The following is a 26536-nucleotide window of genomic DNA, read 5'->3' on the forward strand; positions in this document are numbered from 1 at the left end:
TAAGAAAAAGCAAGCTGGATAGGGACTTCAAATGGTACGAAAGCACCATATACAGCACATTACCATGCCATACGGTACAGCACTGCATAGTTTTAGAGGCAAACTATTAGTATTTTAAATAAACGCAAGCTGGAAATGGGAGAAACATCAGGAAGGCACCATATAGCACAATCCTCTGCTCTCGGCAAGCATACCCTACCAGGGCAAGAAGCAATTAAGTACAACGGTTGTAGGGATGCTGAATACTGGTTTAACCCAGATATTCAAACTATCAGGATATTAAGAAAAAGCAAGCTGGATAGGGACTTCAAATGGTACGAAAGCACCATATACAGCACATTACCATGCCATACGGTACAGCACTGCATAGTTTTAGAGGCAAACTATTAGTATTTTAAATAAACGCAAGCTGGAAATGGGAGAAACATCAGGAAGGCACCATATAGCACAATCCTCTGCTCTCGGCAAGCATACCCTACCAGGGCAAGAAGCAATTAAGTACAACGGTTGTAGGGATGCTGAATACTGGTTTAACCCAGATATTCAAACTATCAGGATATTAAGAAAAAGCAAGCTGGATAGGGACTTAAAATGGTACGAAGGCACCATATACAGCACATTACCATGCCATACGGTAAAGCACCGCATAGTATTAGGAAGGCAAACTATAAGGATTTTACATGAAAGCAAGCTGGAAATGGGACACACGTAAGAAAGGCACCATACAGCAGAAACCTCTGCCGCACGGCAAGCATACCCTAACAGGGCAAGCAGAAATTAAGTATAACGGTTGTAGGAATGCTGAATACTGGTTTAACCCAGATATTCAAACTATCAGGATATTAAGAAAAAGCAAGCTGGATAGGGACTTAAAATGGTACGAAAGCACCATATACAGCACATTACCATGCCATACGGTACAGCACTGCATAGTTTTAGAGGCAAACGATTAGTATTTTAAATAAACGCAAGCTGGAAATGGGAGAAACATCAGGAAGGCACCATATAGTACAATCCTCTGCTCTCGGCAAGCATACCCTACCAGGGCGAGAAGCAATTAAGTACAACGGTTGTAGGGATGCTGAATACTGGTTTAACCCAGATATTCAAACTATCAGGATATTAAGAAAAAGCAAGCTGGATAGGGACTTAAAATGGTACGAAAGCACCAAATACAGCACATTGCCATGCCATAAAACACAGCATAGTTTTAGAGATGCATTACATTCTGAAATGCAAATTATTAGTATTTTAAATTTCAAGCAAGCTGCAAATGGGACGGATGTCAGGAAGGCACCATATAGCACATTGCTATGCCGCATGGCACTAAACGACATAGCATGATGCTATACTAACGGTGATGGCAAGCTTACCCTAGCGGCGCAAGCAGAAATTAAGTCTAATGGTTGTAGGGATGCTGAATACTGGTTTAACCCAGATATTCAAACTATCAGGATATTAAGAAGCAGCAAGCTGGATAGGGACTTCAAATGGTACGAAAGCACCATATACAGCACATTACCATGCCATACGGTACAGCACCGCATGGTTTTAGAGAGGCAAACTATAAGGATTTTAAATAAACGCAAGGTGGATATGGGAGAAACATCAGGAAGGCACCATATAGAATGGAATGGCACCGGCAAGCTTGCCTTATCGGCACAAGCGGCAATTAAGTCTAATGGTTGTAGGGATGCTGAATACTGGTTTAACCCAGATATTCAATTTATTAGCATATTAAGAAAAAGCAAGCTGGATAGGGACTTAAAATGGTACGAAGGCACCATATACAGCACATTACCATGCCATACGGTAAAGCACCGCATAGTATTAGGAAGGCAAACTATAAGGATTTTACATGAAAGCAAGCTGGAAATGGGACACACGTAAGAAAGGCACCATACAGCAGAAAGCTCTGCCGCACGGCAAGCATACCCTAACAGGGCAAGCAGAAATTAAGTATAACGGTTGTAGGAATGCTGAATACTGGTTTAACCCAGATATTCAAACTATCAGGATATTAAGAAAAAGCAAGCTGGATAGGGACTTAAAATGGTACGAAAGCACCAAATACAGCACATTGCCATGCCATAAAACACAGCATAGTTTTAGAGATGCATTACATTCTGAAATGCAAACTATTAGTATTTTAAATTTCAAGCAAGCTGCAAATGGGACGGATGTCAGGAAGGCACCATATAGCACAATGCTATGCCGCATGGCACTATACGACATAGCATGATGCTATACTAACGGTGATGGCAAGCTTACCCTAGCGGCGCAAGCAGAAATTAAGTCTAATGGTTGTAGGGATGCTGAATACTGGTTTAACCCAGATATTCAAACTATCAGGATATTAAGAAGCAGCAAGCTGGATAGGGACTTCAAATGGTACGAAAGCACCATATACAGCACATTACCATGCCATACGGTAAAGCACCGCATGGTTTTAGAGAGGCAAACTATAAGGATTTTAAATAAACGCAAGGTGGAAATGGGAGAAACATCAGGAAGGCACCATATAGAATGGAATGGCACCGGCAAGCTTGCCTTATCGGCACAAGCGGCAATTAAGTCTAACGGTTGTAGGGATGCTGAATACTGGTTTAACCCAGATATTCAATGTATTAGCATATTAAGAAAAAGCAAGCTGGATAGGGACTTAAAATGGTACGAAAGCACCAAATACAGCACATTGCCATGCCATAAAACACAGCATAGTTTTAGAGATGCATTACATTCTGAAATGCAAACTATTAGTATTTTAAATTTCAAGCAAGCTGCAAATGGGACGGATGTCAGGAAGGCACCATATAGCACAATGCTATGCCGCATGGCACTATACGACATAGCATGATGCTATACTAACGGTGATGGCAAGCTTACCCTAGCGGCGCAAGCAGAAATTAAGTCTAATGGTTGTAGGGATGCTGAATACTGGTTTAACCCAGATATTCAATTTATTAGCATATTAAGAAAAAGCAAGCTGGATAGGGACTTAAAATGGTACGAAGGCACCATATACAGCACATTACCATGCCATACGGTAAAGCACCGCATAGTATTAGGAAGGCAAACTATAAGGATTTTACATGAAAGCAAGCTGGAAATGGGGGACACGTAAGAAAGGCACCATACAGCAGAAACCTCTGCCGCACTGCAAGCATACCCTAACAGGGCAAGCAGAAATTAAGTATAACGGTTGTAGGAATGCTGAATACTGGTTTAACCCAGATATTCAAACTATCAGGATATTAAGAAAAAGCAAGCTGGATAGGGACTTAAAATGGTACAAAGGCACCATATACAGCACATTACCATGCCATACGGTAAAGCACCGCATAGTATTAGGAAGGCAAACTATAAGGATTTTACATGAAAGCAAGCTGGAAATGGGACACACGTAAGAAAGGCACCATACAGCAGAAACCTCTGCCGCACGGCAAGCATACCCTAACAGGGCAAGCAGAAATTAAGTATAACGGTTGTAGGAATGCTGAATACTGGTTTAACCCAGATATTCAAACTATCAGGATATTAAGAAAAAGCAAGCTGGATAGGGACTTAAAATGGTACGAAAGCACCATATACAGCACATTACCATGCCATACGGTACAGCACTGCATAGTTTTAGAGGCAAACTATTAGTATTTTAAATAAACGCAAGCTGGAAATGGGAGAAACATCAGGAAGGCACCATATAGCACAATCCTCTGCTCTCGGCAAGCATACCCTACCAGGGCAAGAAGCAATTAAGTACAACGGTTGTAGGGATGCTGAATACTGGTTTAACCCAGATATTCAAACTATCAGGATATTAAGAAAAAGCAAGCTGGATAGGGACTTAAAATGGTACGAAAGCACCAAATACAGCACATTGCCATGCCATAAAACACAGCATAGTTTTAGAGATGCATTACATTCTGAAATGCAAACTATTAGTATTTTAAATTTCAAGCAAGCTGCAAATGGGACGGATGTCAGGAAGGCACCATATAGCACAATGCTATGCCGCATGGCACTATACGACATAGCATGATGCTATACTAACGGTGATGGCAAGCTTACCCTAGCGGCACAAGCAGAAATTAAGTCTAATGGTTGTAGGGATGCTGAATACTGGTTTAACCCAGATATTCAAACTATCAGGATATTAAGAAGCAGCAAGCTGGATAGGGACTTCAAATGGTACGAAAGCACCATATACAGCACATTACCATGCCATACGGTAAAGCACCGCATGGTTTTAGAGAGGCAAACTATAAGGATTTTAAATAAACGCAAGGTGGAAATGGGAGAAACATCAGGAAGGCACCATATAGAATGGAATGGCACCGGCAAGCTTGCCTTATCGGCACAAGCGGCAATTAAGTCTAACGGTTGTAGGGATGCTGAATACTGGTTTAACCCAGATATTCAAACTATCAGGATATTAAGAAAAAGCAAGCTGGATAGGGACTTAAAATGGTACGAAAGCACCAAATACAGCACATTGCCATGCCATAAAACACAGCATAGTTTTAGAGATGCATTACATTCTGAAATGCAAACTATTAGTATTTTTAATTTCAAGCAAGCTGCAAATGGCACGGATGTCAGGAAGGCACCATATAGCACAATGCTATGCCGCATGGCACTATACGACATAGCATGATGCTATACTAACGGTGATGGCAAGCTTACCCTAGCGGCGCAAGCAGAAATTAAGTCTAATGGTTGTAGGGATGCTGAATACTGGTTTAACCCAGATATTCAATTTATTAGCATATTAAGAAAAAGCAAGCTGGATAGGGACTTAAAATGGTACGAAGGCACCATATACAGCACATTACCATGCCATACGGTAAAGCACCGCATAGTATTAGGAAGGCAAACTATAAGGATTTTACATGAAAGCAAGCTGGAAATGGGACACACGTAAGAAAGGCACCATACAGCAGAAACCTCTGCCGCACGGCAAGCATACCCTAACAGGGCAAGCAGAAATTAAGTATAACGGTTGTAGGAATGCTGAATACTGGTTTAACCCAGATATTCAAACTATCAGGATATTAAGAAAAAGCAAGCTGGATAGGGACTTAAAATGGTACGAAAGCACCAAATACAGCACATTGCCATGCCATAAAACACAGCATAGTTTTAGAGATGCATTACATTCTGAAATGCAAACTATTAGGATTTGAAATTTCAAGCAAGCTGCAAATGGGACGGATGTCAGGAAGGCACTATATAGCACAATCCTCTGCCGCTCGGCAAGCATACCTTACCGGGGCAAGCAGCAATTAAGTCTAACGATTGTAGGGATGCTGAATACTGCTTTAACCCAGATATTCAAACTATTAGGCTATGAAGAAAAAGCAAGATGGATATGGGCTGACAACTTCCGTAAGGCAAAATACATGTTATACCCAGCAATACAAACTATTACAATATGAAAGGAATATTGTTATCTAAAACGAATACAAAAGATAATTTACCTGTGCACTGAAGTCAATAAACAGAGTCCGGCAGCTTCGGAGACAAAAGTCTGCAGCACTGGATCCTGATGCTCGCTTTTAATGTCACCCACACATCTGTCCGTGTTTGAAGACATTGGCTTCTTGCAAATTTGCTAATGGATAAAGCAAACCATTTTCTTTCAGGTACCCAAAAACGTCAACATTCAATAGAGTAGCTGCCCTAGAGAGAAGTGGAAACAATACTAGTAAGTCTGTAAACAATATAAAACAGACCATTTTAAATGAACACCACCCTACAGGAAGTCTACATATCACATGATGCCAAGATGCAAGGCAAATTACAGAACTGGATATACTTTAAACCTGGACCATTTGGGTGCCTTGAAGATCAAGTTTGGGAAACTCTGTATTAGGATTTCAATTAAAAGCAAGCTGGTTGTTTGGATGACGAAGAGTGGGATCTCACTAGGGAATCCCTACGTACGGCTACCAAATCTCTTCGATTTCAGCAGTTCCAGTTTTATATACTTCACCGTAACTATATGACCCCTGTGACACTGAGCAGGATTGGGGATGGTCAATCCGCAATGTGCCCTAAATGCGGTGCTGCCCATGGTACCTTTCTGCATTTGCTGTGGGACTGCAATACTTTGCAGATATTCTGGATGGGGGTCAGGTCGATCCTGGGGGACACGGGTATTCCTTTAATATTATTGACTCCGAAAATTGTGTTCTTTGAGTGGATGCTTCTAGCTCTCCCCCAAATGGGAGGGTCTGTATGTTCATAATGTGTGTGCATTAGAGAAAGTGTGTATTGCTAGGGGATGGATGGCACATAAAGGTCCCACATTATCCGCTTTTAGAGCACTTGTTATTGACACCGTTTTTAAGGAACGATATGTTTACATGCAGAATAATGCTAATTCTAGTTTGAGAGAATATGGTCCTTTTGGCTTGATTCTCCTTATTCAGTATCGGATGTTTCTATATTATCTATGTGAAGACATGCTCAGTTCAGAGCGTATAGTCTTGGTCTTTCGGTTTATACTTTATTTGATATTGAATGTTAAGGTTTAAGTCAGCTAGTTGGGATCTTCGGATCACCTTAGGTTAGTTATAAGTTTTGTCAATATAATTTTTGTAAAATTGAGTATAATACACGTACAGTTCTTTCTTATTTGATCCTTTTATTGCATCACAGATTCAATGTTTTGTTGACTTGTTTTATGTTTGCTGAATATTTTTGCAATTGACTATGTATACAGCTTTTCCCTCTATGTGACACTGTTTATATTATGTATATATGTGCTACTCTTTCTTTTCCAATAAAAAAATTACTCTATTCAAAAAAAGCAAGCTGGTTATGGTAGTGACATTAGGTAGGCATCATACAGCATGATGCTATACTTAGTGCAGGGTTCGACCAATCCTGGATTCCAGGTCGCCAATGGCGATCAAATTCTGTTTCCTGGCAAACATTTTTTGCAGAAAGGGGGGAAGCAGATCCCGCACGTGAGCATGTCTCTATCATTGCAGTAGCCATTGTATGGACACAAGAGTGCATGTGCTGACTGCCTACTGTCCTGGCCTCTTTCCCAATTTCAGCTGGTATGCAAGGTCTAATATTGCTGAAGGGCTGTGTTGTGCGCCTTGTGGCTGTGGAGGTTGGTAGCTGTGGTTTACCCTATAAGCTGTGTGGCCACAGGTCAGGGGGTTTCATGTGGAGACGTCTCCAAATTCAGCCATCTATGGCGTCCTGTCTTGTTTGACAGGCTGTCTATCTCCGCTAGCCCCCTGACACCTATGGGACTCTCTCAACATTTACACACTGATCATTTCCTTGCCCCAGTACAGCCGGGCAGAAATGCCCGAAACCTCCCTCTCCTGCCAAAGCTTAAATTCAGCCACAGGAAGTGATGCCTGAACCCCCTCCTGCCGGAGCTTACATTGAGCGCGGGCATTGATGCTTGACCCCTCTTCTCGCCGAAGCTTATATTGATCGCGGGCAATGATGCCCAACACCCCTCCCCCTCCTGTAGAAGCCACCACCATCCACCCCCTAGTACCATGCTGTCATGGACGGTAATAGCTGCCACCCCTCCTCCCATGCCCCTGCAGCTTGCTGCAGCAGCTGGAAACATCCGCCACCTCCCAGGTCCCTTTGGCTTGCTGCTGTCAGCTGGTAACCATTCCCCGGGCTTACACAATAGTGTTCACGCTAGGTTTTGGGCAGGGTGCCGGACTGTGGGGGGCACAAGCGTGTGGCGAGCCGAAAAAGGGACATGGCCACCCAAAATAGCGAGCAGTTCAACCCACAGACGATAAAACAGGTGGCGTGGGCGGCCGGTGGCGTCACTGTTGGGGGCGTGCCCAGCACCTACGGAGGTGCCGGGATTCCCCAAAGCGCTCTCTCACCGTGAATGGAGCATTTGAGCTTTATACCAGCTGAGTGGATATATGTTGTCAGGACATTTCACCTAAGTGATGTTTTATATCTCCACTGATGTTACTATGTATATACCTTTAAAAGTTATTTGAATGTTAACCGAACCTGCCTATCTTGAGAAAGACCCAGTTATGGGGTCGAAACGTCGATCAAGGGCGAGTTGGTGCAACTGAATATTCGACTATTAAACTATGAATGTTTTATGCAATTTAATTGTATGTGTTATTCAACGGTGAGTGCCCCTTCCACCTGTGTGGAACCCCTGTTTTTGTATTTGTGGCTGACTTTGTCAGTTTCACTGGGTGCACCCTAAACATGTATGTATTTTTTTTGATGTGAGTGCGGATCTCCAATGATATAAATAAATATATATATATATATATATATAAAAATATAAATAAATATAAACATATATATATATATATATATATATATATAAAAAAATATATATAAATATAAATAAATATATATATATAAATAAATATATATAGATATATATATATATATATATATATATATATAGAGAGAGAGAGAGAGAGAGAGAGAGAGAGAGAGCGATGTGTGTATGTGTGTATTTAAATGTGTATATTGATACAAAAATGTTATAATGAATGCTGAAGTAAACTTTTCCTTCTCATGTGCTGGTCGCTCAGTTTAATAACTCAAGGTCAGCCGGGACATGATGATCTCAAATCACCACGAGGAGTCCGAGTGTTTCTTTTCCCGCCGTGAATAGAATAAAGTGAGAGTCAACCCCTGTCCGGCATGGGGCCCTGTCACAAAGGATCGTTTACAGGAAGCTAAGCGATGTTTTAATTATATGCTTTGATTATACTTGCATTACATGCGCAGAGGAGCGTGCTTGTATACAGGAATGGTCGGTTACTTTGTCATCCGATATAATTACCCTGGGGAGGGATGTGATACTCCTTAAGTTGGGTCATATCTAGCACTTTGTAGCATACTGCCGTACGACTACAAGGGTTGAGACTCTTGGGTGCGCGGGCCACTTCCATGGCGGTCTCTGGAAAGAAGTGGAGTCTCTTCCCCATGAAGGTGAAGCCTGGTTTGGTGATGGCCTTGTTAATATGCTCTCTGCAGGTGCCACGGGTACGTCTACCTTCTTCCCCTGTGTTCCCTCACAACAGTTGGTGACGCATTGTTGTAGGATGCAGTCATTTCGACCGAATAGATAAAGATTCCCCTTTTCCTTGCATGTAAAGGAAGGTAAAAAAGGTAAGAGATCAGCTGCCTTTTCAGGTTCACGGAAGCAGAAATCATCCGTTTGTTTCTGCCACCTCCAATGCAGGATGTTGGGTCTACCGGTGGGACCACGTCTAAAACTCTGCAGTCAGTCCTCGGAAGGACATGGACCAGTGAGTTAAGGATAGAATCCCTAGGAGGATATATGGGAGTTCCAGGCGTTCCCCTCACCGATTTTTTTCAAATCAGCCTTACCAATCCTCCTCATGACGGGGAGGTGGTATGTGAAGTGGTGTCAGGATCAGGTCGTGGTCCTGCTGTTCTAGTAAAAAAAAAAAAAGAGAAGCTGTTCTTCAAGCTTTTTCGTGCTCCCGAGGCCAGACGGCTTGGTCGGACAAATCCCAATATCCCTGCTTCAACTCCATGAGGAGATCTCTCATGGCGGGGTTCTCCACTCTGAAGGAAGATGAAGGAGGTCTAGTTACGGTGTCTTCCGCATTAGGCTTCCCTGAGGATTGTTGTTGCCATTTCACCAGGGTGATGGTGGTATGCTAGGTTTCCTTCGATGTTAAGGAGTCATATTTATTCTGTACTGGATCGCTCTCCTTGACAGTTCGTCAACAGGACTTGCCAGAATTCCTGTTGGTCCCAACGACACGGTGATCGGCTTGGGCAATATTATTAAATGCAGTACTGAGGAGACCTGCAACGGTGTAAATCCATCAATACATTCAATTGCTGAAAAAGATGGTTGCAGCCTATGAGGCCATTCAGTGAGCAGGTTGCAGGCCTGAGTGTTTAACGGGACCTGTTGGACAAGTGGTCCGGTTCCCATCTAAGATAATCATGGTTTTAAGACCAGTATCTCGCTCCTGGGGTAGCGATGTAATTCTCACCGAGGACAAAGGTCAAGTTTGGATACTTGTCACCTCATTAACGGTCTACAGTTACGGGCTGTTATAACCGTTTTCCACAGACAATAACCGGAGATGAAACAAAAGCTAGAGAGATTTCCCACTGGGCGACGAAAACAGTTACGCGCTCTATCAGCAAGGTTCGTTCCATGAGTGGCCAACCGGGGAAGCAGACTTCCTCGGTGGACACATTCTCCTTCCAGGAGGGTTGAGTCTTCATCAAGCAGTTTTGACAGAAGTGACAAGTCTTTGAAGAATTCTACAAATAGACAAGATGGCGTCTCGCCTCGACAAGAAAGTTTAGTCCAATAAATTTTTATAATATTTTGTAAAGAAAATATAAATGTGCAGGTGTAATACAGTAAATGTGTTGTTGGACTTGATTAGGAGGACGTTTTCAATCTGAAATTTGTAATGTTATTTACGGTCTCTTTCTAAATCTCCAACGAAATGTGGGCAAACTTTTTTTTTGGTGTTTTGCATAGCAGAAACTACTGAACGTCAAAACACTCATGATAGTGGGATAGATACAAATGATACACCCCTTTTACTGCAAAAAATCACAAGCAACATCAGAAACGCTCCACTGTGTCAGGATGCAGTTTGAAAATGCTTGTGGAAACAGGTTTGTATTATAAATTGTACCTTACTTTATAAAATATGGTGATTTTGCACACACAGGTTGTGTTTACAAATTAAAATAGCCAGAGATGTTTCATAGGTCATGCAGCAGGAGTTTTTGTTTTGTATATGCAGAGGTTATGTGCAGATATATCACCACATCCACCATGTCTAAGTGTGCCACTATGTCTTTGGAAACGTTTGGGATCCGTCACTAGCCTTGACTGTTCTAACACTAACAGGTGGTGTATTTAACAGATGGTAGTGTTCAATGACATTTCAGTACCTAAAGTGACTGTTGGCCCTGGGTGTAGAGTCTTGGAATTTCTGAACAGTGGCAACGATGCCTACTAATATTCAAGTTAACGTACATGTCAAGAGTATGCTTTTTAGAAGAGTCACACTGCATCAGCAGTATGTTGGTGAGCTGTTTGCTGATGATTTTGAAAGTTAATTGCGAAAATTTGCAGCTATACACCCAGGCGGACTAGTTGGTACTACATCTGGTGGTTACTATTGATACTTCCACTTTGTTTGTAAAGAAACATCAAGTGGCCCTGCTGCACCATTAGTGAAACTACTGTCCATGTCCTTGGGTTATTTCTTTTTTAATTTTTTTGTTAAACGTTACATTTTCACCACTCAAAAAAACAATCCAAAAATTAAATTCTGCTAACACTCTCTCTTTACAGACTCGCCATTACCCCCTGTAGACATTAGTGACATTGGCCACATTACTTATGTCATAGATCAACAAAGTATAGACACTATTTCAACGTATTCTCTACACTTTTGAGAAGTAACTCATTTTAACAAGTAATGGTTAGTTTTGCAACATTGCTTATGTATTTTTTTCTTTCATTTTGCATTTTCTAGAATCTCACATTACAGACTCTTCAAGTCAAGTCTGTGAGGTTGTCCTGATGATGGATTCATTTGAAAATGATTACATGTCTCTCCCAAATACCCTTTCTTTGTTGGACAATTGTGAGCCTGTGGATAATGATCAAATCAGCGTGGAATCGATAGTTTTGACACAAGAATCTGATTTTTCTGCTGCCTCAACACCGGCACCCTCTGAGATATACTCTCAACAAGATGAACAAAGTCACATATTCAATACCAATCATATGTCTCAGGGCCTTAGTGATCCCTCCCAAATCAATAGAATGTTTGTCGAATACATGGAAGAGTATAGAAATGTATTACGAAACGAGTTTGGTGAGATTGCCAAAGGAATAAATAGTTTCCATAGTACAGTTAGTGTAATGATTGAAAAACAGCTAAATCAAAACACCAATCTCCTTTCGACAATAAATTCCATAGCCAAATCTTCGGAGACCCTGGTGGTGTTAAAAGCAAAGGAAGTACAGTACCCCTCAAATTTGTTGCCCAGGTCAGACAATAGTCAAGTGTTTGGTGCTAGTACGGTGGATCCAATTCCTGCTTGGACAGGACCGGTACGTGATTTTAAGTCTGGTGCTTTGGAACATGTTAGTGGCAATGATTTTTTTTTTTTTTTAAAGAAAAAAAACCAATATCTACTAAGATAGTCGAAATTATATGTTCACAAACAGTTTGTTTTTACAGTAATTTCAAACGAATATAATGTAATTGGAATACCACACAAAAACAAATTTGGATTAGTGGAAAAAATGGCCAAAACACTGGTTAAAAAAGGCTGCATAGATCAGAGGAAACCACCACACTGTTCCGCATTAAACCCAATTCTAATTAAACCAATTTAGATTGGGTCACACAGAAGAACCAAACCCACATACCGTATATACTCGAGTATAAGTCGACCCGAATATAAGCCGAGGCACCTAATTCTACCACAAAAACCTGGGAAAACTTATTGACTCGAGTATAAGCCTAGGGTGGGAAATGCAGCTCTAGCCGTACACAGCCCTCAGTGCCAGATATGCCCTCATAGTGCCAGATATGCCCCCACAGTGCTGCCAGATATGCCCCCACAGTGCTGCCAGATATGCCCCCACAGTGCTGCCAGATATGCCCCCACAGTGCTGCCAGATATGCCCCCACAGTGCTGCCAGATATGCCCCCACAGTGCTGCCAGATATGCCCCCACAGTGCTGCCAGATATGCCCCCACAGTGCTGCCAGATATGCCCCCACAGTGCTGCCAGTTATGCCCCCACAGTGCTGCCAGTTATGCCCCCACAGTGCTGCCAGTTATGCCCCCACAGTGCTGCCAGATATGCCCCCACAGTGCTGCCAGATATGCCCCCCACAGTGCTGCCAGTTATGCCCCCACAGTGCTGCCAGTTATGCCCCCACAGTGCTGCCAGATATGCCCCCACAGTGCTGCCAGATATGCCCCCACAGTGCTGCCAGATATGCCCCCACAGTGCTGCCAGATACGTTCCCTCCCCAAGTGCCAGGTATGCCCCACAGTGCTGTTACTTACCCCTCCGTCGATCCCGCGCTGTCTTCTGGAGGGACACGAAGCACACAGCGTGCGCGGCTCTCCTGTGTCCCTCCTGCATCTTCGGCGGCCGCGGCGGGTCTATTATAGGAAGTGCCGGTTCGTGATCAGAGGTCACGAACGGGTATTTCCTGTAATAGAACCGCCGCTGCTGCCGCCGGAGATGCAGGAGGGACACAGGAGCGCCGCGCGCTGTGCGCTCCATGTCCCTCCTTCACACTGCTCTGCCTCTGCCTGCACTGACTCGAGTATAAGCCGAGGTGGCTTTTTCAGCACAAAAAAAAGTGCTGAAAAAGTCGGCTTATACTCGAGTATATACGGTAATTGTCATGGGGGGGACCTCCACAATAAGCTAAAAAGTGTCTGCAATGGTGTTGCTCTGATAGTTGGCATTTTGTTTTTTTAAACACATCACTAGCAACCCAATACTATCGTCTTCTGTATAAAGTAGCTACGGTTGTCCATTTTGTCAGTTTGGCAGATTGTCGGCCAGTCAAGTAATGTCTATGGCCCCTAAGCCAATCCATATCTCCAGCTCTTTTTTTCTAATCATGCCCCATTAAAACAGTGTGTTACAATACCAAGACAAGGAAACATTTACTATGCCTGAACTAACGGCTGGATTTTGGATTCACAATGCTATTTGGCTTGCTACTTCTCAAGATATTTCCGTGAATTCAACATTAAAAATACAACAATAACACTATTGCAGTAACTTGGTGCTTTTTGTGGGAGGGATACTGAATCAGCTTTTCAAGGTGAACCCTCCCCGATAAACTTTTTTTTATTCAGTCTTCTTTGATGGACTCCAAGGTGTATGTGGCCAAATATTAATATTGTGCTTAAAGTCACACAAAATGGGCAGCCAAATGTAAATGCTACACATAACAATAAACATTCCACCTTGACATTATTTTATGCGCAAATATGCCCCACATTTTCTTGCCCCAAATATTGTGTCAATGGTTACTTTAGTCCATTTTGTCATTTAAGACACGTTAGCCCTTTCTACTGTTTTTACGGTTATCCTTATGTTGAGACCGCTCCAAAAACAAGGTTCAAAGTTAGGCATACAATGTAATTGCTACAAGTTCATGTACTTGCACATCTCAGTTACAGTATCAATGTGAATTGCAGGCCACATGGTGCTTCCTTGCCAGCAACACATCAATTGTAGTAAGATGCGTTGGAGACCTTTAATCTGTGTTATAGACTATAATCCTTTTTGAAAATTGGAAACGTATAGTTGCAGATTGACAATTGCCTCCTTATAAGTTGTTTAAATACTTTAGATAATTTTTGGAACAACAATGTAATGTATTTTTAAAAAACTGGATTGTTCACGTTACCCTTTAGCAGAGGAAAGTGAATTGTACACTTTGGTGGTTACTGTATGTTGCACAATAAACTGTTGCCAAATTAAGCATTAAAAATATTTGGATGAGTTCAACCATTTCCAACTGATGTTTAATTTGAGAATTTAATAGTCCTATGTCTTTGTAGAATTATATTATGTACATTTAAACAATTAATACATTTCCTAATGTTAACATGTTACTTTGCAGCAGGACTGGTTAGCTCCTTACTTTTAATTTATTTGCTTTTTTCAAAAACTAAAACATTGTGGACATCACAATACAACTTACACAATAATTTTCACAACATATGTGTATGCGTCTAAAGATGTAAACTGTACGTAAACTGCTCTCTATTTATATTAGTACTAACCCAAAGTTCTCATTGGAAGTACCCTGAAATTAGGTTACGTCTAATGTAATTACCTTGACCTGTACAATCGTCATTAACTGGTAACATATTGGGCTCTGGGTTATTTAGTTTCCTCCTCTTAATCCTAATTTTTTGGTCAATACAAATGTGTATTATACAAGATACCACAAACATTTTGCAAATTTTCTGAGGGGTATACAGCAAAGTGCCCCCACTTTTGTCCAGGCACCTGAACCTACTTTTCAACAGGCCAAAAGTCCGCTACATGTGCTTTGTTGTACTTTTTATCAGCTCGAGTAAGGGGTTTAGAAACAGGAGTCAGAAGCCAGGGCATGGCTGGAAAACCAGCATCACCTGTGGACGCCCAAAAAAACAAATATTACTGAATTAATTCAACTTCAACATGTCAACCAAACAGATTCAAACATCATAATTTACAACACCACTCCATCGAAAAACAAATGTAAGTATAGAGTCCACTATTACTAATTGGGCAAGCATTCAATTCCAAGACCCCTATCCTTGTTCGGGGTATGCATATTTGCATATAATTACCAGTTCCAACTAACTTGTGCCTACTGTTAATGGATTGTGTCTTACGACATTATATTTCTTTGTGGACACATTTATGTTACATAGAATTTGAGTTAAAAAGGTATCTGCACACGTGATGCAGAGTATTTTACCCAGTTCCAAAAGTGCAAGCCACTCGTGCCTAATAAGTTTCTGCTATTAACAACTTAAATCACAAATATACATGCAACATAAAAGTAAGGCAAGCATAGCTGACCTGCCAGACACCTGCAGATGTTCATTTGAGCATGTGCACGCACCAATGCATTTTCCCAAGCACAAAAACAGATTTGCTCCATAGCTGTGGAGAACGCTGTCTGCAAGCTATAAAGAAGATGTCCATTGGAGCATTCATCAGCGCTAGCCTAATGTAGTGTCTACTAATAGGCTAAGTTGGAGAGGGGAGCTTACACTCCCTCCAGGGTCACACTCGCAATGGACCTGATGATGCTGCTGCTCCAGGTCCACTACAAAATATGCCCCCATCTTATGGTATAAATTCCACATAATAGAATTCTGAGATCTTCGTTACACATATTTGCGCAAATGTGTGAAAATGCCCCAAAGCCGCATCAAGGCGTCTCTGTATATTTGGTGTCCCGAGCGCTATATCTAGGTGCAGGGTGTGGCACCCCAAAACACCAGCATAAGCCAGAAAGCCCAGCATAGCATACCATTGAAAAAACTATAGTGTTAATAAATTAGTATTTAGGAAGCCAAAGCTATAGAGACAGTGAGTCAAAAATTAAATGCAATTAAAATAAAGAAATAGTGTTAAAAAATTAATAAGTGAAAAGTGTTAGTAGAATGTAAAGGTATGCCCCACTAACCCTTTTAAAGTCTTAAAGTGCCCATGTCTCCTGTAGATCCCGTCTATACCCCATGGTTCTATGATGACCCCAGCATCCTCTACGGACTAAGAGAAAAGGATTTCCCGCTAGGTATTAAAATCCTATTTTGAAATAAAAAAACAAAGATATACATACACCCAATCGATAGATACTAAGATCGGTCATATCTTTGAGTATTATCGCCCAGTGCAGTGGTTCCCAAACTGTGTGCCGTGGCTCCCTGGGGTGCCTTGGGACACTTGCAGGGGTGCCTCGGGTTGGTGGTCCAGAACCAATTCAAAATCTGCATGGTCAATGTAAAAAGCAAAATTAGTGTTAATGGCTGCCAATCATAAAATATATTGACAATCAGAAGCAAATCTGGTCCCTCACCACATAAGGATGACATATAGAGACAATTTACTTAATTTAATATTTATTTTCTACATTTTTCAATAAGAAACTATTGGCTTAGGGGTGCCGTGAAAAAAATTCTGATACTCTAGGGTGCCGTGATTCAAAAAAGTTTGGGAACCACTGGCCCAGTGTGTAGGGCCTATAAAAATGTCTTGCTTGTCATCATTCCACATTCCTGTCAAATTTTTGAAATGGTTAAACTTAAACGTCTACTATGTCATGGGACAATGTAAACAACAATATACCTACCAACTAGCCAACCTCCTGATATTTTTTTACTTTCAAACTCAGTGTAGACTGATGAATTTCGTAAGATATGCGAGTCATGTGTGGATCCAGGGAAAGCAGCGCACACACTCATAATTCTGCAGTTCACATCACAAATAGCCAACATGTTCATAGAATGATAATATTTACGATTCCTAGAGACCTCTTCCATGTTTTCTCTGGGCATATACGCCACATGTGTACAGTCTACTGCTCCTAATACATTTGGCAAACCTGCCACCTTATAAAAAGACTGCTTCAGTTCCAGCCACTCTCCTGAACTAGTCGGCCAATGAATTAATTCCTGTACATGTTCCAGAATTGCATCAAGAACTCTATTGAAGAACCTTGAAAAAGTGGCCTGTGTAATTCCACCTACTTCAGCTACTGTGCTCTGGAAGGAGCCAGAAGCAAGGAAATGCAACGTTGCACGTAGTTTGCAAATACCCGGAACTGCATTTGATCGCTTTGTGGCTGGCTCGATTCTTTCCTTTATTAAATCAGATAGCATTTTGATACTGGCACTTGATAAACAATACAATTGAATTACTTTTTCCTCATGCAAAGTAGATAAAGTGTGTCTGACACAATACACCCGAGGCTTTCGAAACCGTATTCGTCTACGTCTTTGATTTTTAGCCCGTCCTGACTTGACATTTGTGGTACTAGAAGCCAGTTTGGAAATCACGTTAATACGCATATACTCGAAAAAAAAAGATCATTTTGGTATCTTCCTGAGTAGATATAGATCTACCTAAAAGTATCAACCTAAAAAAACCAAAACACAATTATGTGAAAAGACATCATCTAATTTAAAAAGCATGATTTTTAATGATTTACAGTCACATGGTTTCATCCGTATTTAAAAACTGATTTATGCTACGGTACTCAGCCACTACATGCTTTAGTCACAGATGTGTACAAAAAAACTCACGCTGAAGTGCGAATAGTAGAGAGACAAACATTATGTATTGTGTAGCCATTATTATTACCAATGTATGCGTATTTATGTATTCCATGTTGACCTATAGTCATAAAAACAAACACTCTTATTGGTGACACCTGTCTCTGCGTTCTTATGGTGCCAGAAGTGTGGCACCAGTTTAAAAATTTTTTGGGAGACTTGGGGGGCACACACCCAAGCTGCCATATTTATGTGATTTCCAAATTATTATATAGATATATATACACACACACACACTTAGACTAAGCCTAATCCACTCCCTCCCCCTATCCAGGAAAAAAGCTTCCGGTGGCCAAGGTGCAAGGTCTCCACAATTTCTCTATGTTGTGTCGTCTGTACGTTTCCCAGCTCATGTATTATGTCCAGATGGAGCCACTGTCATCTAATGCAGCTCCTTGCAAACGTACCTTACCAGCACAACTACCCAATCCTGCACCTACACACACTGCGGAGGGTGCACATAGACATTTCCACTGCAGTCAATCGGGTGCATGCACGTCCAAAATGCTGCCATAGGCGCAACCACCGAGGCAAATGGAGACACGCCTAACATGGCTCCGTGGGTAATTGTCCAATTCAGTGCACCAGCAACTTTCCTAAATAGTAGTTTTCCTTGGACTACGTTAGCTGCATTCCAGAAAATCTGGATAGGGATGGAGAAACAGGGCGTAGAATCCTGCAGTTTGGCAGTTATGTGAAAATTGCAGGCCAGACTGCCAGTTCGAGAGGATTCACCTCCCAATGAGACTGCCTGTAGTGTCTAAGACCGACAGGTAGGACTTCCAATAGAAAGCATCTGCCATTCTCAATGAAACTAGTGCTGTGTCACAGACTGCATCTTGGTTTGGTGCCATGAGCTGTTTGCCACCTTTTAGCAGCGGGCGTTGCTGTCCTGCAGCACATAGGGGGGTAAAACAGCCCACACCCTAAATCACCGCAGCCTAAGCCTCCCCACACAGCCTAGATTACCCTCCCCCTAAAGGCTCAACCAAAACTCTGGTGGACTTCTGTCCACCTTTCTGCCTGTGAAAATGGTGCCAATGATAATGTGACAAGTGTAGCCATGGCGGCACCATCAATGGAACTGTCAGCATCCCAATCTTCAGGCTTCCAAATAAAGGGGCTCATTGAGACCTGAACACTGCTATGCGCTTACAGATAGCTGCAATTGAGTGTGAACTGCGCAACGACCCAGGCCAGACTGCCAACATCTGTCTTAGCCCTGCATTTGCCTCTTCCGGATTCACAGGCAGAGGCAATTGCTGTGCGAGAAGGAGCAGTCCAACAGCATTTACATATCATTTAGGAGGCGTGACCATACCGTTGGAGGGGCGGCCCACAGGTGAATGCATGATGTCACATGCAGCAGCTGCAACCTGAGAAACGACAAGTAGCTCCCTGGCAGCTTACAGAAACTGCGCTGGCTGACAGCTACTCTTCCAGTCCAAAAGCTTGGCTGCTGTGCGATTATTTAGAGCTAGTGCATAGGGGGTTAGCCCTGACAAGCGGCCCGGACTAGCCCTGTGCTAGGCGTCCCCCCGCATGTATAAACACTGATCGTAGATGTGCTAAATATAGAACATCTACAATCACACCTGACTTCGGTCCGAAATCCCATATATATCTAAACATATATATTTACACACAGTGGTCAAAATGGGTCGCTATGCAGCAGGATGGCATACCAGCACTTCCTTACCACTAATCAGGAAGTGCCCTCTGTTTATAAAAGAGAAAAAATGCAGCAGGAGCCTGGGATAGACGGCAGCCTGTCGCACTAACAGGATGGTCATGTCCCTGTGCTCACTTGCGTTGCAGCCAACTGTCCTGGCCAGCAAGAAACACATGTGGATTGTGCCAGGGTCTTAACCCTGCCACCAACGCAGACCCAACAGCTGTCCATGTGTGGAGCACACGGCTAGCATCATTGCTGTCGCCATAGCCCCTGTACCTGGTGCCGACAGGTAGGCAACAGGCTTCAATAAATTAAAATCAACAATATGTCCCTCTCCCACCCTTCTACCCACTCCCCACCACCCTGCATCCTCTCCCCCCCAACACAACTGGCACCCCACACCCACCATGTATCCTCTACCATCCTGCAACCCACTCACCCTGCATCCGCTCCCACCATGCACACCACTTCCACTCTGCGTCTTCTCCCAATCTTCACACCACTCTCAGCCTGCGTCATCTCCCACCCTGCACCACACTCAGCCTGCGTCATCTCCCACCCAGCACCCCACACTCACCCTGCGGATTTTCCCACCCTGCACCCCACTTTCACTCTGCATCCACTCCCACTCTGCAGTCCACTGTCACCCTGCATCCCCACTCACAGCCTGCATGCCCACTCACAACCACTAACCACCTCTTCCTCTGTCCCCCTCCACAAAATAATCCTCCATCATCCTTGCATCCCCGTTCTCCCTTCGTACCCCTCTACCATCCTGCATCCACCGTCTGCCTCTTTCCCTCTACCCAATATGTCCGACTCACACCCCGCAACCACGCTCCTACCCTGCAACCCTCTCCCATCCAGTATCTGAAACACAAATATGTTCAACTCCAACCCGGCATCCCCCCCATTCCTCTATCCCCAATATGTCCTTATTCCACCCAGCATCCTCCCCCTCACACAATGCCCCATTCCCCCTCAGCTTTTCCAACACCATCTGTCCTCCCTCTCATCCAATGCTTCATAAAGACATGGGGGGTCATTCCGAGTTGATCGCTAGCTGTGGTTGTTAGCAGTGCAGCGAACAAGCTAAAAATTGTAACTTCTGCGTATGGGGCGCAATGTGCACATGCGGTGTACTTTCACAACAAACGATACAGTTTCACACAAGGACTAGCGACGCTTTTCAGTCATACTGCTGGCCGCAGAGTGATTGACTGGAAGTGGGTGTTTCAGGGTGGTAACGGACCGTTTTCAGGGAGTGTGTGTAAAAACGCAGGCGTGACAGTTACAAACGCAGGCGTGCCTGGGGAAACGAAGGCGTGGCTGGCCAAACTATGGGCGTGTTCGTGACGTCAAAACAGGAACTAAATATTAAGTGATTGCAAGCTAGGAGTAGGTCTGGAGCTACTCTGAAACTGGTCGAAAATATTTTGCAGCAGAACTGCGATCCGTTCGTTGGCACTTCTGCTAAGCTAAGATACACTCCCAGAGGGCGACAGCTTAGCGTTTGCACGGCTGCTAAAAGCAGCTAGCGAGCGATCAACTCGGAATGAGGGCCATGCACGTTTGCATTCGGCACACCCCTTTTTCAACACACAGGCCTTTGCCCTGCGCAACAGTACACCCTGGGATGGACACTACCCCTTTCAAATTCCACACCCCCACTTTAAAATTTCCACTTCCAGCACTTTTTAGACATACAAAAACACAGACCGAAAGAGTAAATTTCATATACAATGCATCCATAAAGTATTCAGAGCGCTTCACTCTTCCAACATTTTTATATATTCCACCCTTATTCTACATTACACTTAATCCCTTTTTGGCCCTCCAAATTCAACACACAATACCCCATAATGAAAATGTGAAACAAGCATTTTTACAGTGTTTGCAAATTTATTACAACTAAAAAACAAATAAATCACATGTACAAAAGTTTTCACAGGCTTTGAACCAAACTTTGTTAATGCACCTTTGGCAGCTATTACATCCACAAGCCTTTTGAAATATGAGGCCGCAAACTTGGCACACCTACATTTGCCTAGTTTTCCCCTTTCCACCACCTCTCCAGCTCCATCAGGTTGGATGGGAAGTGTCGGTGCACAACTAATTGCAAGTCTCTACAGAGATGTTCCATCAAATTTAAGTCTGGCCTCTGGTTGGGCCACACAAGGACATAAACAGAGTTGTCCTGAAGCCACTCTTGATATCTTTGCTGTGTGCTTAGGGTAGTTGTACTGCTGAGAGATGAACTGTCGCCACAGTCTAAGGTCATAAGCGCACAAGAGCAGGTTTTCATCCAGGTTGTCTCTGTACATTGCAACATTTATCTTCCCCTCTAGCCAGCTGCCACCACCATGCTTCACTGTAGGGATGGTATTGACCTGGTGATGAGCGGTGCCTGTTTGCTCCAAACAGGAGGCCTGCCATTCACGCCAAAGAGATTAACATTTGTCTCATCAGACCAGAGTATTTTATTGCTCATGGTCTGAGAGCCCTTCTGTTGCATGTGGCCAAACTCCAGGCATACTGCCATTTGTGCCTTCCATCTGCCCACTGTACCATACAGGGCTGATTGCTAGATTGCTGCAGAGATGGTTGTCCTTCCAAAAATACCTGGATTAACAGTGACACTCGACAAAGTAACTACTCCACTCTCTTCACAATACCATAGATAGATAGATAGATAGATAGATAGATAGATAGATAGATGAAAAAGTCAATTGAAGGTACCGCTGCTGACAATGACCTGCTGGCCAAATCAGGAACATTTTGGTTTTAAAAGTAAACATTATCTATTGGTGCAAAACTAGCATCTACAATGTATGCATTCCACCACGTAAACATGAGGGCTAAAAAAAAAAACCATAACAATTAACAAACATGCCCTTTACAAACTTGTTCCAAATATATATAAAGACTGTTCCAAATATATATATATATATATATATATATATACACACACACATATTTTGAATTAAAAATTATATGTACAGCTTAACTTAAAGATGCAAAAAGCCCAAGGCTTCCATCGCATTTCATCCGGTGCACTTCACCAAGGGTAACACATTGTTAATCTTGACCACACCACTTAAAAGTTAAAACACATAAAAATTAATATATATATATATAAATGAAAAAATTCTTCGTTTTACACATTAATCTGTGTAAATTTAAAACTAGTTGTTAAAGTAACAGTTTCTTTACTATATTGGCCGCTTTTATTTTGCCCTCCCTTTGGACTTTGGTCAGATGTATGAAAGTGCGCTGTGGTTCCCGCTGACCACAGCGCACCTTAAGGCAGCATTTTGCCCTGCTCCCAAATGTATGAACGGCGCGTTAACGCTGTATGCACTGGCCACCACGTGCCCCCGCCACTTACTGCTTCCCCGCAGTAGTGAATGGGAGATGAAGAGCAGAGGCAATGTATGATTGCCTCTGCTGTCCCTTCTCGTCTCCTGAAGCTGCCAGTCCTGAATGCCTCCTCTGGCCAACCAGTGTTTCTAAAGCATTATTTATATATATTTTTTAGTCCATTTTAAAAATGTATTGGCCGCCGACACCACGTTACCCCTTTGTCCTTTGACGTAAATCCACACGCCTCCTCACTGCCCAGCACCTCGCGCCGTCTTTACAGCCGAACCACACATGCTACTGCAGCTTGCGGCAATAAGTCTGGCTGATGTGGGAGGACGCGTATCACAGGACAGGTGACATAGTAGCCTCCCACATCAGAGGGGGCCAGTATAATACATTGTGGCGCAAGGTCCGGCCATATCACCACGATAATGTGGTGATACAGCCCCAGGCACACAACGCCTGTTAGTACGTGTTTCATACATCTGCCCCTTTGTTCAATGCATACATTTTGGATGAACAATACATGAGTTTACAAAGAAAACAAAGATTGGATTTTAAAAAAAAAAAGACACCAGCAAAAACTGCAATTGTCTTATTGACAAATACATACCCATGTGATCAAATACTTATACCAGTGTTTGCTGGTAGATATATATATAAAAAAAAGAGAGAGAGAGCGATATGTGTGTCTTTTTTTTGGAGAGGGGGTTTGCCTAATAGACACAAATATAATGGTGTGTCACAGGTATTAACAGTGATTGCCCCTACACACTAAAAACTACCTTGTGCAAACGTTCACACACATTCAACTCAATAAACTGCCAATGACAGGCTCTCGGCACGAACGCTGCTGGGAGTTGAGATTGCTTTTGTCAAGTAACAATAAAGCTTTAGTGTTCAAGATCTCTGGAAAAAAAAACTACGAATACACTCCAGCCACACAACGCCAGCTCGGGGGTGACGTTCCGGACAGGCGGCTTCAGGAGACGAAAAGGGGCAGCAGAGGAAATCATACATTGCCGCTGCTCTTCGTCTCCCGTTCACTACAGCGGGGTAGCGGTAAATGGCGTGGGCGCGCGGCGGCCAGGCCATACGGCGTTAACACGCCGTTCATACATATGGATGCAGCGCAAAGTGCTGCCTTAAGGTGCGCTGTGGTCAGCGGGAACCACAGCGCACTATCACACATCTGTCACTGGGACACTGCGGCTAGGTGCGCAGCTCCCGCATTACGGCATGTTACCGGCATCACCCGCCTCACTACCCCAGGCTTCGCGGCCACTGCGCCACAATAAGCTCACCTGGCCGCCTTGGTTTGGTGGAGGCCGGCGGCAGCGGGTAACATCCGCATCGGTCTTCTCACAAGCCGCTTCCCGGGTGGAACGTTACTTCCGGTCACCAGCTGCTGCAGTGCAGCACGTGTATACATTTCTTCTGTAGGAAGATGCGCGCCACTTCACGGCGTTTTAAATACTGTACGGAAGTGACGTTACATCTGACGTCACACGCTGGCTTCCTAGTCAACTTGTTTCCCAGGCAACGGGACTGCGGCGTGACACGCACAGAACAGAAAGAGAGGTTCCCTCCTGTGCAGTTACGAGTCTGACGTCAGTAGCTCATGTGACTGCAGCCATCGCGCGATGGTAGCGTCTAGGATGCCTTCGCCCGAAGGACCTAGTGCACGTCAGGCAGTGGGCGGTGCTGGGGGCGGAGTCGAAAGAAGTGACGCGCTCGTACGCGTGTTACGCGGGAACTTTAAATACCAGTGCAGTGCAGTCAGTGACAGAGGCACGGAATTCCGGGATAGTGCGGCTGCGGTATGGAAGTGCTCCGTGGCCTATCCCAGTGTTATCTTATCGTGACCGGGTGTTATGTGTGTGAGCTGCTCAGTGTGCCTGGTGAGGTTGTGAGTGGGTTAATGCCTCTCCTCATGCCCTCACTGAGTGGGTTAATGGACCCCCCCCCCCCTCTCATGCCCTCACTGAGTGGGTTAATGGACCCCCCCTTCATGCCCTCACTGAGTGGGTTAATGGACCCCCCCTTTCATGCCCTCGCTGAGTGGGTTAATGGACCTCCCCTTCATGCCCTCGCTGAGTGGGTTAATGGACCTCCCCTTCATGCCCTCGCTGAGTGGGTTAATGGACCCCCCCTTCATGCCCTCGCTGAGTGGGTTAATGGACCCCCCCTTCATGCCCTCACTGAGTGGGTTAGTGCCCCCCCTCCTCATGCCCTCACTGAGTGGGTTAATGATTCCCCTGCTCCGCATGCCCTCACTGAGTGGGTTAATGACCCCTCCGCATGCCCTCACTGAGTGGGTTAATGACCCCTCTGCATGCCCTCACTGAATGGGTTAATGACCCCCCCCTTCATGCCTTCACTGAGTGGGTTAATGGACCCCCCCCCCTTTCATGCCCTCACTGAGTGGGTTAATGATCCCCCCCCCCTTCATGCCCTCACTGAGTGGGTTAATGATCCCTCCCCCTCCGCATGCCCTCACTGAGTGGGTTAATGATCCCTCCCCCTCCGCATGCCCTCACTGAGTGGGTTAATGATCCCTCCCCCTCCGCATGCCCTCACTGAGTGGGTTAATGATCCCTCCCCCTCCGCATGCCCTCACTGAGAGGGTTAATGGTCCCCCCCCCCCCTCCGCATGCCCTCACTGAGAGGGTTAATGGTCCTCCCCCCCCCCCCCCTCCGCATTCCCTCACTGAGTTGGTTAATGATCCCCCCCCTCCGCATGCCCTCACTGAGTGGGTTAATGACCCCTCCGCATGCCCTCACTGAATGGGTTAATTACCCCCCTTTCATGCCTTCACTGAGTGGGTTAATGGACCCCCCCCCCTTTCATGCCCTCACTGAGTGTGTTAATGGACCCCCCCCTTTCATGCCCTCACTGAGTGGGTTAATGGACCACCCCTTTCATGCCCTCACTGAGTGGGTTAATGGACCACCCCTTCATGCCCTCACTGAGTGGGTTAATGGACCCCCCCCTTCATGCCCTCACTGAGTGGATTAATGGACCCCCCCTTTCATGCCCTCACTGAGTGAGTTAATGGACCCCCCCCTTCATGCCCTCACTGAGTGGGTTAATGGACTACGCCTGCCCCCCCCCCTCTCCTCATGCCCTCTCTGAGTGGGTTAATGGACCCCCCCCCCTCTCATGCCCTCTCTGAGTGGGTTAATGACCCCCCCCCTCTCATGCCCTCTGAGTGGGTTAATGGACCCCCCCCCCTCTCATGCCCTCTTTGAGTGGGTTAATGGACCCCCCCCTTCATGCCCTCACTGAGTAGGTTAATGGACTACCCCCGCCCCCCTCTCCTCATGCCCTCACTGAGTGGGGTAGTGCCCCCCCTCCTCATGCCCTCACTGAGTGGGTTAATGGACCCCCCCTCCTCATGCCCTCACTGAGTGGGTTAATGGACCCCCTTCATGCCCTCACTGAGTGGGTTAATGATCCCTCCCCCTCCGCATGCCCTCACTGAGTGGTTTAATGCCCCCCCCCCCTCCTCATGCCCTCACTGAGTGGGTTAATGGACCCCCCCGCACCCCCCTTCATGCCCTCACTGAGTGAGTTAATCCCCCCCCTTATGCCCTCACTGAGTGGGTTAATGGACCCCCCCCTTCA

General features: G+C 44.4%; 1 long non-coding RNA gene across 2 annotated transcripts in view; it reads right to left on the bottom strand.

Annotated features, from left to right (window-relative positions):
- The window catches only part of LOC134935544 (uncharacterized), a 42757-nt gene extending 18327 nt beyond the window's left edge, over positions 1–24430 (bottom strand). Inside the window, exons 1-4 of one of the 2 annotated variants that reach the window (XR_010180236.1) lie at positions 24213–24430; positions 16379–16526; positions 15059–15173; positions 5478–5679 (exon numbers count right to left, since the gene is read on the bottom strand). This is a non-coding gene — a long non-coding RNA (uncharacterized LOC134935544). The remainder of the gene's footprint in view (positions 1–5477; positions 5680–15058; positions 15174–16378; positions 16527–24212) is intronic. The other variant, XR_010180237.1, reaches the window with a different exon arrangement.
- Between the last annotated feature and the right edge of the window lie 2106 nt (positions 24431–26536).

The sequence above is a fragment of the Pseudophryne corroboree genome, chromosome 6 (assembly GCF_028390025.1).
Source record: "Pseudophryne corroboree isolate aPseCor3 chromosome 6, aPseCor3.hap2, whole genome shotgun sequence".
Taxonomy (NCBI): domain Eukaryota; kingdom Metazoa; phylum Chordata; class Amphibia; order Anura; family Myobatrachidae; genus Pseudophryne; species Pseudophryne corroboree.